Source organism: Henckelia pumila, chromosome 4, assembly GCF_033568475.1.
Source record: "Henckelia pumila isolate YLH828 chromosome 4, ASM3356847v2, whole genome shotgun sequence".
Lineage (NCBI taxonomy): Eukaryota > Viridiplantae > Streptophyta > Magnoliopsida > Lamiales > Gesneriaceae > Henckelia > Henckelia pumila.
The window spans coordinates 73334297-73339608 of record NC_133123.1 but is presented as its reverse complement, the minus strand read 5'-3'; the positions used below and the strand labels follow the sequence as shown (position 1 = coordinate 73339608).

The window sequence follows — 5312 nt, the reverse complement described above, 5'->3', positions numbered from 1 at the left end:
CTACAAAATAAAAGGTACATTGGACGTTCCCAGATCATTGGTGAGCCGAAAAATGGTTCCCGACCATCGAATCATATCGTTGTGTTCGAATAATATTTGAGCAGATTTATTTGTCTTTAGGAGAAAGACACATGCCAGTATAAACTGACAACCTAACGAAATCCAACCCATGTGTATGTATTCATCAAAGCTTGGCGCATAACCGTTGGCGAACCATTTCGCCTCTTGTAGAAATAATTCGCTTAGATTTTTCCACTGTAAAGATCTCAAAATTAAAGTGTTATAAAATTATCATGCATATATAGGTACTGTTAGTTTAATCTATACATTAATTATGCAGAGAAATTAAAGTTGATAATTAATCTTACCAATTTTCTTAGATGAGGAATGATGACAAGTCCTTGTTCTTTGAGAACATGATAGGCTGTTTCATCAACCAAATCATCAAGTGCTAGATAGCACAATCGCATGTATTCAGGAAGTTGGTTCATACTTTCAATATCCCATCTGAAAATTGATTAACATATATAAAACTACTCGTATGATTAATGTTTTAAGAGAAAAAAAGAGTATGAATGAATTGTCGATCGAGTCCTATATAACCTTTGGATAACATCATGCAAGAGCTGTAGTTCCTCGAAGGTACCATACACGTCAAATATATCATCAATAATTGTTAAGAACGTACGAATTAACCTTAGCATGATTAATCCTCGGGTATCCATTCTGAGGGGGGGAGCAAACCCATGCTCCAAACGTAACACTCCACAAGTCAAGGCAGCTTTTCAGCAAGCCCTGTACTCTTCCACCACCTGTGAGAATGGCCAATATATATAGCTAAAATGGTTCGACCAAAACTTGACACGAGTGATATATATTAACAAACTAATCGAGCCAGATCACTCAAGCAAAATAGGGTTTCTTGAACATGAAAATCATGTAAACGTAATCATCTGAAGCCGATTCTTGGAACACGATTAAAGTGAATGAAACTAGTACCAGTGCATATATATTAATGTACCTTGAAACATGCTTGAGTTCTTGTTGGTGTGTTGCTTGAACAATATTGAAATCCAACTTCGCAAACTCAAGCAAAATAGGGTTCATATCTGGTCTCCTCTCGTATTCTTCTATGAACCATATTGCATTTGGCATTGGAGCCCTCCAATGAAGTGGCATTTCCAAAGACTGGCGAACCGATGAAGATAGATTTTCGTCAAGTACTCCAATAGTGCCCTCTTCAATATTTTTGCGCAGAAAAAAGGTAGAAAATTCTCTTGCTGCCTCCAAGGTCTCTTCACCTTCTGTCAACAAGTGAGAAGCTTCATATAATTGAAGCAATCCCTTGGTATCTTCCCCAAGACATGGCTTGAAATCACCTTCACTACAAAAAAAAATTGACTTTAACCACAGCAAAAACCGTGGTTAAAACCGTGGTTAAATGGAATTAGCAACGGTTTTAACCACGGTTTACCAAACCGTGGTTAAACTCGCCGTTGTTAAAGTTAGCAACAGATTTAAACCGTAAGTAAAATATTACCACGGTTTTATTAAAAAACCGTGGTTATATTTATCACGGTTTTCAATAAAACCGTGGTAAAAATAACAACGATTTTTAATAAAACCATGGTTATATTAACCACGGTCTTTTATAAAACCGTGGTTAGATTTACCACGGTGTTTTATATAACCGTGGTTAAAATTTACCACGGTATTTTGTATAACCGCGGTTATTTTTACCACGGTTTTTAATAAAACCGTGGTAACTATTTACCACGGTGTTTTATAAAACCGTGGTAAGATTAACAACAGTTTTTTTTTTAAAACCGTGGTAAAACTTAACGGTTTCTTAAAAACAGTGGTAAAATTACTACGGTTTTTTTAAAACCGTGGTTAAATAGGCTACGGTTTTATTATTTATAATAAAACCGTAGCCAATTTAACCACGGTTTTATTTAAGCTTATTATTTGCGTACTACGTATTTAAACTTGAAATGTTCCAAACATACAACTACTCGATCAATACTTTAATATATATACACAAATGTAGTTAATGTTCCAAACATACAACTACTCGAGCAATACTTTAATATATACACAAATGTAGTTAACGTGGTAACTATATTCAAGTCAAAATACAACCACGAACACATATATAATACATGCCAAAATAAGATGTCTAAACTTCATCATGAAGTAACAACCACGATAATACATGCCAAAATAAGATGTCTAAACTTCATCAAGTAACAACGTCCATGAACACATATATAATACATGCCAAAATGAGATGTCTAAACTTCATCAAGTAATACATACGATCCACCCAAATATTTGACCTGTGAGAATGGACAAAAGTACTATATTCAATTTTTGATAGTTTGTATGATCATATATAGGTGAGACGAAGTTACTAACCTATGCATCATGGCTGAGTCTCATCGTCGTCATCATCTTCTGAAGCAATGAGTGAGTTCATTTGAAAAGATGAAGTACGTCTTTGGGATGAAATTCGATGTACGGAACCCCTTTCTGTTGGTGTACCTCTTCCTCTCCCTGCTGAGCCGCTGGCTACTGGTGAACCTCGACTCCCATCTCTGCTCCCCTGTGATGACCTACCGGTATGTACTGAGAGTCCAAGGTGCATTGCTCCTCGACCCTTAGCGGAATTGCCGCTGCCTGAAGATGCGCGATCAACATATAGGCGAAATGACTCCTCCAATGACGACAAACGTTGCCTCAAACCTTCACACTCTCTCGATGCATCGATAGCTCTCTGGTCTGCTTCGTTTGCCCTTTGCGTTGCTATTAGTGCCCTCTCGTCTGCCTTGGATGCCCTTTGCGTAGCAGCACATGCCTCTTCATGGAAAGCTGCAATATTCTGCCCCGCATTGGCTAAGCCTCGCTGACGTGGAGCCATGGCTGCTGGATACATCGTCGTTGCCACGGTCGACAAGCCATACATCCTACCCTTTTTCGCTCCACCCTTGACGATCTGAAACTGTTGATTAATGTCATTGTTTGTCGGCTCAGTAGGTAGAGTCCAATCCTCCAACGGAGTCATGGCTTCCAACATATATTCTTCCATTTTTTCCTGTAAAAAATATAGTTCTAATGTGTTAGTATATTATTCATTACATATATATATATAAAAAATTAATAGATCTTGTTTGACTATGAGTATATGACGCATACATGAAGCAGTCTAGAACGCTCGTCCACGAATTTTCCATCACATGTCCTATCATGTGAAGAAATAACTCCCACGCGTTCGGCTCGTGCATGTTCTTCTTGCGCTGTAATAAATACATAAACATATATATATATATGCCTATTAGTTGTAAATGAAATAAACTTGACTACAACATTTATAATTACATAGTCCATATTAAATGCAATAGATAGTGAAATAATTATCAGATATGTTCTTGATGTTGCCGTACGTGATACACTTAAATGAAGGTTGTCTTTGATTTTTTTCTAAATAATTTATATTATATAGAAGAATTAGTTTGAAAGAGTGGGTGCCCGGTGAGCCAACTTGTGGCTAAGGGCTTTGATGACTCTTTGTATAAACAATCTTTTGTTTAATATAATTTACACTTTTATTAATGGCAATGACTTTATCTTTCTTCATATTGTTATATTGTGATATACTATTGTTGTTTTGATAAAGACCTTGAATATACTATAGTGTATGTAAGATGTGGTAGCACATGGGGATGGCTATCATGAAACACATCTTATAGTCACTGTATATTCTAAACAGTTCCTAGTCGATTGAGCCGTCCGTTAATAAGGATAATGATCGCTCGAGTTTGAGACTAGCATTTGCGATGCAGAGTACCACGTTTCATTGGTAAGGAACATAAAGATGTTCGAAGCATGCAAATGGATATTCATATGATGAATGATCGAACTACCCTATCCGGACTTTCCAAGTGGTTATCACTTATCGAGTGGATAAAGTCCGCGGTTTTGGTTGTACACCATTAGTCCTTACTACTTGAAACATCATTGAGACTCTATATGCTAGTACTGTGCTTTGACTCGTTTACCGACTCTATTGGGGTCATCAGGTGTCGGGATTGGGTACAGTTACAACACATATAGGAGTCGATGCTTTGTTGTCAAGGATTCACGACATACTTGCGAGTGTGGATATCCTATGCAATCTGAGGAGATATTAGTGTGACGAATCTCTGGCCAGAGTACATGATGTGTTTAAGAAATGGTTTCTTAGTAGCACATGCGATGTCACTATTTGATCTTCAAGATGTATTGCATAGTTATCGAATCTCGAACGACTCTCGATTTACCAATGGTTGTTGATTCGATCGGGATATATGGATGAAGGGACCGTATTGTACGCTAACCAAAATCTATTGGTTCTTGCAGGCACTATCAGTGATACCTAGGGAATCATGGGGCGATGTTGCTAGGCGCTCTTACCATGATTCGATGGGCAAGTCGGAAATTGTTGTTTCGAGTCACAAGGAGTTGTGAGCCCACGGCTAGCTGTATCCCTGAACCATTGAGGGTCACACAGAGTAATGGATTTTTAATCCCCGTTGAGATAGTTAAATTTAAAGAGTTAAATTTAATGAACAAAGAAGTGGGACTTCTTATTTAAGAGTAGAGGAGTAAGATTTCCTAAAATGACATAGGGATGGGCATTTTTGGAAATCACTGAATTCGGATTCAGAAAAATTTATCTTGACTTTAAAAGGTGCAGAAATGGTTTCTGTGCACATTGGTGAAATCGGTTTATCAATCGGAGTCATGATGAATTTTATATTAATTTCTGAACATGCGGGCTTTGCTTGTCAGGCTTGAACTTATGACTAATGGGCCCTAAGCTGTTAGCAGCCCACATTATAAATAAGTTATTGCAGTACAGAAATTAACACAACAGAGGCTCACAATTTTCGAAAACCCTAGTTTTTCTCTCTAAAAGTGGCCGCCCCCCTCCCCTCTGCTCGGGAAAAATCCAGCCTGTGAATTTTGAATTTGCAGTCTGGTTTAACGGATCAAATTCGTTAATTCTCTTCGTAGAAACTTCTGATAGATTTTCTAGTGCAATCTATCAGAGGGATTAAATCTCTGTTCGTGGACCTGATTGAAGAACAGTTCGTCCATCAGTTCTTGGGAGATACAACAAGAGCAGAGTAATCTGTTGGTGTCCATAATCTCGATTCGAGATTGGAGGTAAAAATTTATAATTTTTATTTAATTTTTACACACACAATTTAATCGTAAAGTTTTGATACCCATTATGGAATCGTTCCATATAAAATTTTTAAACTTCCGCT

General features: G+C 37.3%; 1 pseudogene; it reads right to left on the bottom strand.

Annotated features, from left to right (window-relative positions):
• Nucleotides 1-3088, bottom strand: LOC140861221 (cineole synthase 1, chloroplastic-like; annotated as a pseudogene).
• Nucleotides 3089-5312: the final 2224 nt, after the last annotated feature.